This window comes from Palaemon carinicauda, chromosome 15 (assembly GCF_036898095.1).
Source record: "Palaemon carinicauda isolate YSFRI2023 chromosome 15, ASM3689809v2, whole genome shotgun sequence".
NCBI lineage: Eukaryota > Metazoa > Arthropoda > Malacostraca > Decapoda > Palaemonidae > Palaemon > Palaemon carinicauda.
Window position 1 is genome coordinate 37,082,795 of NC_090739.1, and position 15,799 is coordinate 37,098,593.

Consider the following 15,799-nt stretch of genomic DNA (forward strand, 5'->3'; position numbering starts at 1 on the left):
AATACCCTGGGTACAGGACATAACCCCTGTCACATCATAAAGCTCCTTCCTAATGAGGACACCATACTTTTGTTTTAGGATTTCCACTTTTCCAGATTATAAATAGTTATTTTGGGAGAATTTACAGAAGGGGCCTCGAAATAGATATACACAGAACAAAATAAAAATATAAACGATGAAAGATTAAATAGCTTCCTTATATAAAATTAATAATAATAATAATAATAATAATAATAATAATAATAATAATAATAATAATAATAATAATAATAATAATAATAATAATAATAATAATAATAATTAGATAGCACAATCTGAGATTTTAGACCTCCACCAATGAAGATTGACATTTTACTAGAGTCTACGGACCGAATGTTTGTGTAGTGTAATTTTTACGCATATGTTCTATCTAGCAGTCACGATTTTAGATATTCTTTTTCATTCTCAATCAGTAATAGAATTGCAGCCTTTTATTTCTCAAACACATATTGAAACTCTGATTATTGGTAAGCTTAATATTAATATTATTACTATTGTTATCAACCACGGTACAAACTTAGTTGGAAAATCAAAAAGCTATAAGTCAAAGGTCCCCAAATAGGGAATGTAGTCTAATGCGAAAGAGAAATTAAATTAAACATGAATTATAAAATAGAAATACAAATTTTTTAGAAATTAAGATAGGTACCAAAAGGAAATAAATGAATGAGAGATAAACTTTCAAACGATACTTTGTCAACCTGTGTCACAAAATAAATTTTCATCAAGATTGAACTTCTTGCGAGTAGAGAGTAAAGAATTAAGGAAAGGTTGTTGTTTTTTTTTTCTTTTTTTTTCTTGTTTTTTTTTTTGTGACACTAAATCTTGTTGGCCCGTGTTCCCCAAGTCTAATATCTGCTTTTTACTCTAGTTAAGAACCACAAAGAACTTCTTTGTTTAAAAAGATAAATATATTCTTGTTGACCACATGTAACATTAACCTAAACCCAATAAATATCGATATGAACTGGGAAGACATAAAAGAATACACTCCCCTGTTGCACTTCAACCACTCCAAATCACTTGGGCTTTCTGTCAGCTGTTTCCCAATTGATTTCCTTTTGTAGGTTTCGTTTTCTTCAAATGCGAACTAAAATGGTTCTTTTTGAAGGCTTTTATTCGAGGGAAAATTTCAGTTTTCACTAAAGTGTTTATTTGGCACAACAACTAAATAATAATGGTAAAATTGCAATTAATAATAATAATAATAATAATAATAATAATAATAATAGTATTATTATTATCAATGATTATAACAAAAACAACAATAATAATAATAATAAAACAATAATAATAACAATAAGATTATTGATAATATAAATGAAGGTAACAATAGTAATGATTGTAATAATGAAATACAAATACTACTACTACTACTACTACTACTACTAATAATAATAATAATAATAATAATAATAATAATAATAATAATGATGATGATGATGATAAGATTATTGATAATATAAAGGAAGGTAACAATAGTAATGATAGTAATAATGAAATACAAATACTACTACTACTACTACTACTACTACTACTACTACTACTACTAATAATAATAATAATAATAATAATAATAATAAGATTATTGATAATATAAATGAAGGTAACAATAGTAATGATAGTAATAATGAAATACAAATACTACAACTACTACTACTACTACAACAACAACAACAACTACTACTACTACTACTACTACTACTACTACTACTACTACTAATAATAATAATAATAATAATAATAATAATAATAATAATAATAATAAGATTATTGATAATATAAATGAAGGTAAAAATAGTAATGATAGTAATAATGAAATACAAATACTACTACTACTACTACTACTACTACTACTACTACTAATAATAATAATAATAATAATAATAATAAATTACGAAGTTATTTTCCTAATACTTATATCATAAAAATATTTAAGAATAATTTTTTTTATCTCGTTCAACAAATCAGGTAAAAACTTTCTTTTAACGTTTTTAGATTGAATTATCTTTTACCGCTTTATTTATCATATAAAGTTCAGAATAATGATTTCATTAATAATAATAATAATAATAATAATAATAATAATAATAATAATAATAATAATAATAATAATAATAATATTTTAGAAGTGATCTTCTAAAACAAGTATATCGTGAAAATTTTTATTTAGGTTAATTTTTATTATTCATCAGGTTTAGCAAATCAGGTCAAACTCTCCTTTTACCGTTTTAAATTCCATTATTTTTTACGCTTTATTTACCATGTCAAGCTCAGAGATTTATTTCATTATCTAAATAATCAGGACTGGAAATACACACTTAAAATTGGAATTTGAAATGAACAGAGCCAAATCTCTCTCTCTCTCTCTCTCTCTCTCTCTCTCTCTCTCTCTCTCTCTCTCCTCTCTCTCTCTCTCTCTCCGATTTTTGGATGCCACTAAGATATTATCTATTTACTTTATACATATTTAAAGATAATGAGAGACAATATACAAAAACAGTTGATCGATAATGCAAAAAATAAAGAAATATAAGTACATTTCTCTCTCTCTCTCTCTCTCTCTCTCTCTCTCTCTCTCTCTCTCTCTCTCTCTCTCTCTCTCTCTCTCTCTCTCTCTCTCTCTCTCTCTCTCTCTCTCTCTTTATCTCTTTATATATATATATATATATATATATATATATATATATATATATATATATATATATATATCTGATACACCTTACATATATATTTATTTATAATAGAACAAGAGAGTATAACTCACTCTCTCTCTCTCTCACTCTCTCTCTCTCTCTCTCTCTCTCTCTCTCTCTCTCTCTCTCTCTCTCTCTTTATATATATATATATATATATATATATATATATATATATATATATATATATATATATATATATATATACATATATACTGTATATAGATATATTTATTACATACATATATAAGGGTAATGAAAGACAATGAATGCAAAGAATAAAAATAAATGATCGTTATTACAGAAAATAAAGAAATATAAGGAAATTCTCTCTCTCTCTCTCTCTCTCTCTCTCTCTCTCTCTCTCTCTCTCTCTCTCTCTCTCTCTCTCTCTCTCTCCGGCCGAAGTCAAATATTTAGGTGGGCGTCCACTGTAGTGTGTGGGAGATCTCCAAGACTGATTTAGTGGTAAACGTTTGAGTGGTTGGTTAGCGTTCAGGAAAAAAAAAAAAAAGGGGAGGAAAGGGGCCACCATATTGTGTGGGATTTTTTGTTTTTTAATTTGACAACTTTATTCATTCATCGTACAGTATGAATATATATTTTCTTTACCTTATTTAGCTTTTCAATTTATATTTCTACATTACTGATAGATTATAATTTTCAGACGAAGCACTTACATTTGATATTAACATGATATCTTCATTAGAAACATATTACCATCTATTATACGTCTTTTGATATTTTCTTTGTTAATGTACCGTATCATAATGTCTAACAGTTCGGTACATTTTTTCTATTAATGGTTATATTTTGTAATACATTTTTATTCGCAGAACATGGGATGTTTCTCATAATGGTTCAAATGATTTTTACCTCAATAACATCTCTGTACCTGCAATTTGCATTTCCATACAAAGGTGGATTGAAATATCGCTTTCATCACAAGAAAAATTTTATGACCACAGGGGCGGGGCTAATTGGTGACGTCATCAAATATTGACCATTAGGGGCGGACCTACCAAGAAACGTCATCGTCTAACAACGAATCACAATCGGCTGATTTGAGCCCTGTGGAATCGGGGGCGTATTGAGATGTTGGAACCACATTTAGGAAATTTTCGCGTACTGTACTCAATACTTGCATCAAAGGAGTAAATTTCCGTAAACTTTCTAAGTACACGGCATTGAAATTACATTTGTCAACTCCCGATAAATCGCTTCTCTGGCTTACCTGACAGCGAGGATTTCTTCAGAATGCAACGTCACTGAATCATCTTCCATTAAAAAAAGGGCTTTGTCTTTAATTGCGTAGGGAGGAATGGAGAAAAAAAAAGGATAGAATTAATTTCGCTATTCAGTGACCTCACGGAGGAGCCATTCGACCGAAGCAGCATTGACGAAACATTCCGAATTGATGCGAGGATAGGAGGGAAACAAGGCGCAGAGTGGGTGCGCTAACGGCAGAACCCGCCCAGTATAAAACTCAAGCAGGACATAAGAGTGACCCAGCAGTGAGTCCGCCCGCGTGTCGACCACATCTCTTATCTCCACACCCCGTGCGCCCATATACCCACACGCACCCACACACACGCACGCACACACCTGTCTCTCAGCTTAAGCCATCGCACCTGCGACCAAATTACCTGCCCTGCAAAACACACTCGTTTGCAAATCGACAAAAAAGGTAGGAATTGTTTGCATTGTCCAGAAGTTGCTGTCTGTATTACTTTTTGGTTCTGAGATGTCAAGCAAAAGTTTGGAGAAAAATTCAAAAGGAAAAAATTGGTGGTTGAAAATATGCTTACTTTATACAGTGAAAATTTTAGTTTAACAACGATATCTAGAATCCAGCATGCTAAAAATCATTTTTCTTGAAAAAAAAAAAAACTTTATATTGCAATTACCAACATATCAAGTGTTTAAAAAAGTAATCTAAACTGACCTTCAAATTGTTTTCTAAAACCGAGAAAATTCTTGCATGAAACAAATATCTGTTTAAAACATATTAGCGAAGGGCCAAACTTGAAGTTGATTTTTCTAACTCTTTAAACACTAAAAGTTATATTTTCTGTAAAACAAAATTCATTTATCATTATCATTAACTTTGTTATCATTATCATTATCCTTATGATAATAATGATAATAATAATAATAATAATAATAATAATAATAATAATAATAATAATAATAATAATAATAATAATAATATGCATAGAGATTAAGTTAGCTATATTAACAGAGGATAAATTATTAATCATAATTAACAAATATCTATTTTAAGCCCTTGAAAGCTCACACAAAAATAATGAATTTAGTAGGCTTGTGTGAACACAGGGAGGGAAATCAGAATGACTTTTAAGTATTAGCAATGATAACAATGTTAATATGACTTATAAGTATTAATAATACTTAAAATATTAGTAATAAGACTTTGTTATATTATATGGGCATAATGAATTAACCTATATCAGAAAAAAAAATTCATACAAAAACCTGTAACTTTGAAAAAGAACGAACACAATTAACGAACTTGACATCATTCATAACAGAATGATGAACAGAATTGTCTTACATTTCAAAATATCACAAAAATAAAAATGAGATTGAACATGCAGCTACAAATGTATTTCAAATGACAGCATTAATTTTAATCCTACATTCCAGGAGTTCTCGATTTTATATGAAGTTTAATGAAAAATTAAAAAAGGATAAAAGAAGTTAATCCAACTCTGTTTTGTCAGAATTATTGTTTCTGACCTTTTTGTTTAACCTTTACAGAAAATCATTCCAAATCTATTAGATACAGAGGAAACTTTTTCAACTAAATATTTATGCCCTTAATCATTAAAAGTTCTAAATCATTTAGAGATAAAATAATGAACGTCAGAGGTTACATCAGTATCAGTAGTGAGATACAAAATCTTTTAGATTACATTCCATCAATTTCTAATACATAAAAATTTTAGATACATCAATTACCCTGATTTTATCATTTTACGGGTTTTTAATTTTTAATGGTTTACGTTATATACATCTGCCCCATAACGTTTAACCCTTTCATTCTAAAACCCTGAAAAGTCTGTCTATACATCAATTATTTATATCCTGATATTAATATACGTCTTGAAACCCTGTGGAAGATAACATAAAAACTGAAATATTCACTTGTTTTGCGAGAAGCATCCTCACGTTTTAGGAAGTAGTTTTCAGATAGTTCTTTTTATATGACACACACACACACACACACACACACACACACACACACATATATATATATATATATATATATATATATATATATATATATATATATATATATATATATATATATATATATATCAGCAAAAAGAGTATGATGAAAAGGAGGTGAAAATAGTATCATAATTCATCTATGACAATTTTTTAAAATATAGCTTTATCATCAGGGCTAGGATTAAATAACAAGAATTAAAAGTCATTAAAAACTCACAGTAATACATACTCAATTTGAATAGAATATAAAAGTTAAAAACAGAAATATATTATGTAAACCAGCACTACGCCTCAACATGAAATGACAAAGTGATTTTTTTTCTTTAAGGTATACTGTATACAAGGGGACAGAAAAAAAGTCAGCCATTAACTGATGGAACAAGTTGTTTGATGCTTCTTGACTCTAATAAAAACAGAGATATATCCTCACCGGGTTTTTCTTAAGAGTTTAAAAATTATCATAGGAAACATTTTCATTTATTTACATGATCTCTGATACCAAAAAAACTCCTCACCTAAAGTACAGCCTGTTTGTTCTATGGCTGAATCAACGGTGAGACTATATACGCATTTTCAGAATACTCTCAATAGAATGAAAGTAAGCTCCAGGATTTCATATTTATATACCACCAAGGAACGCAAGAAATTAGAATTTGTCTCTTTGATTTCAAAATGTCATTAAATGGTTCTTGGATTCATAAAAACGAGCTTAGGATTGAGACAACAAAAAACTTTTGAATAATCTTGTTCAATTTGGTTAAAAACGTGTCATCAGTCCGATAAGGTAACAGGGCACAAAAGCGCGAGTTTTGGTAATGTAGGTACCGACATGGCAGGCTGAAATTTATCACCCATGAATTTCTTATGATATTCCGTATCTATTAAGTTTTCGACTGGCTAGACATATATTTTCATGTATAAGGACGTTATAAACACCCACTCAAACATACACAAAAATATATATGTAAACATATGTATATATACATAAATACTAATCGAATATAACATATACATATATACACACACACACACACACATATATATATATATATATATATATATATATATATATATATATATATATATATATATATACTGTATATATATACTGTATATCTTCAGGAGTTCATACAAAAATTCATGAATGTTGTAGGATTCTATATAGAAAAGCGGGATGCTTTAAGCCTAAGGGGTCCAACAGAGAAAAATAGCCCAGTGAGGAAAGGGAATAAAAAAATAAATATATCACAAAAGTAATGAAAAATTAAAATAAAACACGATAAGAACAGAAACAATATTAAAAACGATATTTCATACCTAAACTATAAAAAGAGACTTATTTCAGACTGTTCAACATAAAAACATTCTACCAATTAAGCTACCCAACTAAAATGATCATTATCCAGAATGGTCGAGCATTGGATACCGGGAAATAACTCATTACTGTAAATGAATACCAGTGAATACGGCTTGCAGCCTCATCCCCGCTGTAAAGGGGAAAAGTATACTGGCACGCAAACAAACATATGTTAAATATGTATAAATGTATGTATGTATGTATGTATATGTATATATATATATATATATATATATATATATATATATATATATATATATATATATATATATATATATATATATATATACAAAAACGTAAGAGATGACGATGGATTGACGATCTAAGAAATTTGGCTAATATAGATTGGCACAGAAAGACCATAAACAGACGGGAGTGGAATGACATGCCTGACACCTTTTTCCTGCAGTGAACTAGTTACGGCTGAGGATGATGGTATAAGTGTACCGTATATATGCATACATATGCATTTATAAGTATAATAGACATACAAATTCATATATATTTAATATGAATATGTGTATATATATATATATATATATATATATATATATATATATATATATATAAATTATAAAAAGACTAAGTTTATGAAGTTCAGATTTGAAATTCCTATCATTATCTCTCTTTGACTTCATAAAGCTGTATTAAATAATATTCCTATCAAATATATCATTTCAGAGAACTGATAAATACATACATACACACACACACACACACACACACACACACACATATATATATATATATATATATATATATATATATATATATATCTGAAAAGGCTTTCCTTTATGTGATACAAGCTGAATGAATTATTTCAATACGCCAAAAATCAACATCCAATATATTCGTCTCGCCGCTATCTCTTTCGGGGGTAAGAAAAAATTATCGAACAACCAGGCATTGCTGATGTACATGTTAGCTCCCGAAGAAATAGCTTGTCATTTATAACAAAAATAAAAATAAAAATTAGAAAATTCAACCAATCACGAAAAATATAAAGACAAACTCTTTTAGTTATTTTAGAAATTACTTTCTACAAGAGCTTCCTATTTTATCAGCTGTTATGCAGAGGCTATAATATTGCCATATTTATCATCATGCTACACTTTCAATAATCCTCTCATTTATTATTCATAAAACGATTAAGTCAAGGGATTACAATGAAACTCTTCCGACAAAAACTTACGCTTTAAAATTACTATAAAAAAAGATATTAGTTTGGCCAGAAAAGGGTTTGATAAAATACTTGAATATTTAAAGTTTTTATTAAAAATATCCTTTTCATAAATACAATTCTATAGGATTCAGACAAGCCTTATGTATGCCTCCATATATCAAAATAGAATATAAACATCTAACGTAATCTCAGGCAGCAATGAATAAATTGGAGAACACTCGTACATTAAAAGAAAATGATCGCCCTTATCATTTAGTTCCCATCAATCATTTTCTGAAAAGCGTCACGACCTTCCAATTAAGGTTACTTCCTTACGATAATTCCACAGAAAGGAAAGAAAAGCTCTGAAATCGACAGAAATGAAACATCTTAAGCAGACATTCGAGATCCCCTTCTTCCTCGCCTCTAACGCCAGAAAATGTACAATCAATTCATTCTTCCTCCCTCTCATCTCTATCGCTGACATTCCCCTTCTCTCACCTCTCTTTTCCCCAATCACGTCTTGGACAACCACTACCGCCATGTTCCTTAATTATTCGCCACACATAAAAAAAAACTCTAATGAAAATTAATTTTGCGATGGTATTATAAGGCGCTCAGCATCACTTTGTTGTTGTTTTTTTTTTACTTCATCAGTATTTATTTTTCATCTTTAGTCACTGTATAATTGAATTTCATAAATAAATAACTGACTGAATACAAAATTTCTAACAGAATATGGATGTAAATCGCTCTTATACAATAATAAAAGACCGAGTGTCTGGCTTTGGTGGCTGGCTATATATATATATATATATATATATATATATATATATATATATATATATATATATATATATATATATATATATATATATATATATATATATATATATATAATATATATATATAATATATATATATATATATATATATATATATATATAATATATATATATAATAATATATATACATACATACATACATACATATATATATATATATATATATATATATATATAATAAATATATATACATACATATATACATATATATATATATATATATATATATATATATATATATACACACATATATATATATATATACATATATATATATATATATATATATATATATATATATATATATATATATATATATATATACACAGTATATAATTGCAGTCACGCTCAGCTCTTGCCGTCTCTCGGGTAGGGGGGAAAGAGAGTAGTCATATCATGGTGAGAAGGGGTGCGTGTGCGTACGTATCTATCTCAATATTTAGCCGTCATTCTTGACGGGCCGCGTAAACTAATACTTCAAATATATTACAGGATCAAAGTATAAAGTCATAGACATACCATACATAGCAAGTAATAGCATACAAGTAAACGTTTAGAAATACAGTACGTAGATATGTGTAGATAGGCAATCTATGACCTGACATCTATCAACGTTACGGCGCAATATTGCCAACGAGTCTTATTACAACCAAAAGGATTTTGCCCAAGGGCATGGTTAACATACGAACCTTATAAATAATCTCCGAGAATTCAGACACCCGACGGGATTCCTCTTGCATTTTATCACAAGTCGGTGGAACTATCGCATATTTTAATAATAATAATAATAATAATAATAATAATAATAATAATAATAATAATAATAATAATAATAATAATAATTTATTATTATTATCATCATACAGAGAAGCCCCAGAGAAAAGTATAATGCTAGTAATTCTTCTATTTTTTCTCCCACTTCTCAAAAAAAGAACAGCAAATAAAGGAGGAGAATTTTAGACTACAGGAAACTATAAAGGGAAAATTGAGGACTGCGAAACGATAATTAGACCAGCATGCTTCATTTGTTCATATTTCTGCAATTCTGCTATCCCGGTAGTTTGTGTTAATCATCACCGACGGAAACAGAAAGGTTTCATTTTTATTTTCTATTTATTTTATGAGTAAAGGACAATAGGACGAGTCACTTAATGGCTTTTTCAAAGCAAGGACAGAAGAAAACAAGAAAAATTAAAACGAGACACAAGAAAAGCTAAAAAATAAAGGAGGAGAGGTGGGGTTTTACAACGAAGGAAGCATTATTGAGTTTAGTGTTTTCGTTCTTGTTTCCCGTTTTCTTTATCTTCTCGGTTTTCGGGGTAACTAGATAATAAAGGTTCGCACGATATCCTGCTGTCTCCCTCATTATCTCACCGAGAGAGAAGATCGTAGTGTGCATCAGAAATTACCAGTGGCATAGTGATGGTAGGGTCTTAAAGAAATAAGTAATCTACAGTACTTTGAAATTAAATTAATAAAGTCAGTGCACATTTTTGCAGACCGGCACAGTTCAAGGTTTTCTACATTTGTTATTTTCTGGATAACATATTTTAAGATAGCCGCAATCTAAAAAATCGGGCCTTGCCATTTATACCCACCACTCCGGTAACCATTTAGGATCTATGGCTTAATAAAGAGGAAATCTTATAAATTATACAGTATGGTGCCGGGAATACTTTAAATATCCATCAGCCCTATTGTTATAGGCTTAAAGGATCTAGATTATGAACAAAATATTAAGTGTTTTGTATGTCAGTCCTCAATTAATTGTTCTGAAATGTTGGAGTTCGCATTCTGTGTTACATACGAAGCTTGGAAGGGGATGGAAGGGGATGGTAGGGGAGGGATGGAGGGTGGCTACAAAAAATATATATATATATATATATATATATATATATATATATATATATATATATATATATATATATATATATATATATATATATATATATATATATTCTTTGCCTACCTTGTTATTCAGAGTATTTTTCTTTTAGGTGAATTATCTGTTATTATTTACTATTAAAACTCAAAATATATTATATAGGAAAAACATGCCCCTTGCTATGTTCACATATATGAAATTCTAATTCTTATTAATTTCACTATATATATACATATATATATACATATATATATACATATATATATACATATATATATACATATATATATATATATATGTATGTATGTATGTATGTATATATATACATATATGTAATATATATATATATATATATATATATATATATATATATATTTATATATATACATATATATATATATATATATATATATATATATATATATACATACATACATATTCATATACATATATATATTCATATACATAAATATATATATATATATATATATATATATATATATATATATATATATAACCAGACACCTGCTCTTTATTATAAAGGGGAGATTCCATTCAACATGCGATAGAGGCAACAGTATGCTTATATCATTTTATAAGCGAGTCCGCCGCTTTTGACATCTGCTGGACTAATTGACTGCTTAATTGAAAGGTCATCGACTTATTTCAGTCTTTGTGCAATCGCCTAACGATACAAGAACATATTCCTTCCAGTCACCTAATCCAGCGAATTATTTTAAGATCAATACAAAGATGTACGTTCTATATCTCTGTTCATCACAAATTACACAAGATGTGACGTGAAAAAGTCGAATCTTAAATTGCCTTCATGGTGGGAATAACACGCTCCATGAAAATCATGGGAATATTCGACAATCCTATTACTTTCTCGTCCTATGATTGACGGTAAATAAAAAAAAGAAAAAAAAAAGAACCAAAATCCGAGGCTTTACCTTTGCAGAATTGAACACTAAAATACATTAATAAATATATATTTTCACCTATTACTATAACTACTACTATTATTTGCTAAGCTACAACCCTAGTTGGAAAAGCAGGATGCTATAAGCCCAGGGGCTCCAACAGGGAAAATGGCTTAGTGAGGAAAGGAAACAAGGAAAAATAGAAAATTTTAAGAGCAATAACATTAAAATAGATATTTTTTAAATAAATAATAAAAAGTTTAACAAAACAGGCGGAAGAGAAATTAGATACAATAGTGTGCCCGAGTGTAACCTCAAGCAAGAGAACTCTAACTCAAGACAGTGGATGGTCATAGTACAGAGGCTATGGCACCTACGAAATTCAAACAAAGTTTTTAAATAAATAAGATGGACAATATTTTCTTCTCTCGAATCATAAAATAACTAAAAAATACTAGATAATGATGCAGAGCACATTAGAACAAATTAAATATTTAAGCATATTTTACTTGAGAAAGCTTGTATCATAATCTTACACAAGAGCTTTCAAAGGACGTTTCATAAACAAAGCATTCACTAAAACAACATCTTTTATCTTTTACAAAGACAGCGTCATATAAAGCATACAAATCTTTCTAAATCGTTTGGTTTCCTTTATTTTATCAATTTATTCACGTTTGTTTCCATATCTTTATCGACCATTCTGCCTTTGAATTAACAGTTCATGTTTGTTTTACATATCATTAATAGCTTCATTTTACAGCGTTTTATCAACATGGACGTTAGCTAGTTCAATTAGAACTAAATATTTTATCTGATAAATTTGTGTTGTTCACGTGTTCTGTTTCTTGTGGCCAGAATTGAAGTATACATCTATGCAATTATACATATCTACAAGCAGATGCACTGCACCTATATCAGCTGAAGGAGCACCCTTTAAAGGGTATAAAGATTATAGGACAATTTATTTAACTCAAAGTACGTTGTCTTACTTGCTAACTTTTTATTCTCGTTCTAATTGGATGAAAATATTTTATCTAAAAAAAGTCTTTGACAGTGAAGTTATTGGGAAATGAATTGTTTTCCTTTGTGAATTACAAGTTTAGAGGCATTCAGTAAACAAACTAACACACTCTCATGAATATTCATGTATACACACACACACACACACATATATATATATATATATATATATATATATATATATATATATATATTATATATATAATATATATATATATATATATATATATATATATATATATATATATATATATATATATACAGTATATGTGTGTATGCAAGTGTGTAAATGAGAGCGCGTACGTGTGTGCAAGATAGAAATTACTTGGCCATTCAACAATCAAAGACAAAAGGTATCCCAAAAGAATTTAGTGTGTAATTGTTTTGATAAATGCACTTTCACTAGGAAATATCATGAATGGTAATAAATTACTGTTCACAGATAGAAATATAACCAGACGGATGTTCGGGTAATCAGATCAAATACTCCATATTTATCTTCGGAGAATAGTGCTCATTAGCAACGACCTCGCATGTTCTATTTCATTAATAATTCCTTTTCAAAACGGCCCTCTAGCGGAAAAAAATCAATGAATGCAAAATGTCATATTTACTCATAATTGCAATATTGCTGGAACATATGTTTGCGTGTATATTATGAAGGATTTTTCGCTGATCTTATCAAAATTTCAAAATTGAGGGAAAATATATTTGTAATACATTCGGGGTGACTACTTCTTTAATTATGAATCGGATAAAATTTCCTGTCTGTAATCTACAAGAAAAAAAAAAACAGTCTTCAGTTACTTTACATTTATTTTACTGCAATGAAAGAAATAACACATAACAGTGAGACCGGATATAAGATACTCATACTCTCTCGATCCTTTACTACGGAGATTCCCAGGGGCAGGTGGAAAAGATCATTTCATCTGTAGCTTCCGGAAAAAAAATGTACATATATTATTCCATAGCATCGAAGCGATTTTTTCTATTTTGTTTTCTAAACACTTTAAAATAATATTTTTCATTATTATTATTATTATTATTATTATTATTATTATTATTATTATTATTATCATAAAATTTGGCAATCACTTAAATAACGAAATTACCGGAAAAATCTACAATGCATGCGGTATGTAAAAATATATGTTTAAAAGTACAATACATCATAGTTATTTTTGTTATCATCTCATATCAATGGTAAATCACTTTTTAAAACGATTCCATATAATCAAATATCTACAACAACAAAACGAAGAAAAGAACAGACCTTAGACAAAACGCACGAAACTGGATATGTGTTATCTGTGGAAGGCAATGAAACAAAAAGAAATAAGCAAAAGAAATTGTTTTGACAGGAACCTGAACATGAAAACTCCGATCCTAGACTGCATTGGCAGTGATGTCAATGGCTGCGGCACAGCTCCCAGTTTCATAACAGATTTCACGATAGCTTTCCGGTATAGCACGACTAAACGAGATACTAGAAATACCCTAAAGATTGCAAATAGGAGCACTGCTATCTACGCCTTACTTCATTCAAGTAAATTAAAAATACACTTGAAAATTTGCCGTAAAAAAAAAAAAAAAAAAAAAAAAAAAAAAAATTACGATCCTGGAATAAATGTTCCCAGGGCCGGGCATTTAGTTTTAAAAACGCATATATTGACGTAAAGGAGTGATATTACGGTCACCAACCCGTAAAAGATAATAACAAAGTAGGGTACAATTTACGGTCGCCTGTATTTAACTGAAATACGGCTGAGAACAGTATATTTTTACGGAGAATTTCCGTGTAAAATTACGGTTTTTTTAAGTGTAGTTGTATTTGTCCACTGTAAGATTCAATTATTAATACCATAAATAAGTAACTCATTTTATAATTTTTCACGATATTATTTGTATTTTCCTTGGCTTTTTTTAGGCTGATTGTGTATACAATATCATAATATACCTGCATATAATATAAGAAAGAATAGCTACCGTTGACTACACAAGAAAGTAAAAGGCTTTCCGAACAGAAGATTATATTCATTTGGAATTGGAAAATCATGAATTTTTAGTCTAACAAAAAATAAAGTTGGGATACAAAAAAAAAAAAAAAATGTTAATGAAAACAAAGAATTTAAACAACAGGAAATTATGAATAGAAAACATGATACACTAAACTCAACTAAACTCAGGTCTAATAGTCTTGTAAACATTTGCATGATAATAGCGGCTGGCAAACTAACACTACTACTATTTCTGCTATTGTCGTTACATATGAGAAATAAAGAAAACTATCTTTAACAACTACTAGTTGTAATGTTTCTTTATCACGAGTAACGATACTGCTTCAACCAAAATATTATTTCGTTTTCCCAGCATTTTAAAATTCTGGTTAAACATTCTTATACAGTCACCATTGTTAACGATGCACGCTCAAGTACAATAGCTAGAATTGGATTCGATTCCTTCAATATACCCCCAATAACTACGTTAACCACAATTCCAATTGTTATTGTATTGAAAAGGTGCCCAGCAAGCAAATGATGAGTGCCTAGTTTGCTGCAAAACCAGATCTGAAATAAACCAATTTTATGACATAACGACTGATTTTGGTACG

General features: G+C 28.9%; 1 protein-coding gene across 1 annotated transcript in view; it reads left to right on the top strand.

Annotated features, from left to right (window-relative positions):
- The first annotated feature begins 4,254 nt into the window (after window positions 1-4,254).
- The window catches only part of LOC137654268 (enterin neuropeptides-like), a 188,419-nt gene continuing 176,874 nt past the window's right edge, over window positions 4,255-15,799 (top strand). Inside the window, exon 1 of the mRNA XM_068387894.1 lies at window positions 4,255-4,422. The gene's annotated coding sequence lies outside the window, so the exon portion shown is untranslated. The remainder of the gene's footprint in view (window positions 4,423-15,799) is intronic.